Genomic DNA, 265 nt, shown 5'->3' with positions numbered 1-265 from the left:
TCTTTGTATTTAATGTTTGATAGTTTGATTAATGTGTCTTGGCATGTTTCTCCTCGGATTTATCCTGTATGGAACTCTCTGTGCTTCCTGGACTTGATTATTTCCTTTCCCACATTAGGGAATTTTTCAACTATAATCTCTTCAAATATTTTCTCAGTCCCTTTCTTTTTCTCTTCTTCTTCTGAGACCCCTGTAATTCGAATGTTGGTGCATTTAATGTTGTCCCAGAGGTCTCTGAGAGTGTCCTCAATTCTTTTCATTCTTT

This window comes from Physeter macrocephalus, chromosome 7, assembly GCF_002837175.3.
Source record: "Physeter macrocephalus isolate SW-GA chromosome 7, ASM283717v5, whole genome shotgun sequence".
NCBI lineage: Eukaryota > Metazoa > Chordata > Mammalia > Artiodactyla > Physeteridae > Physeter > Physeter macrocephalus.
Note: the sequence above shows the minus strand (reverse complement) of the source record.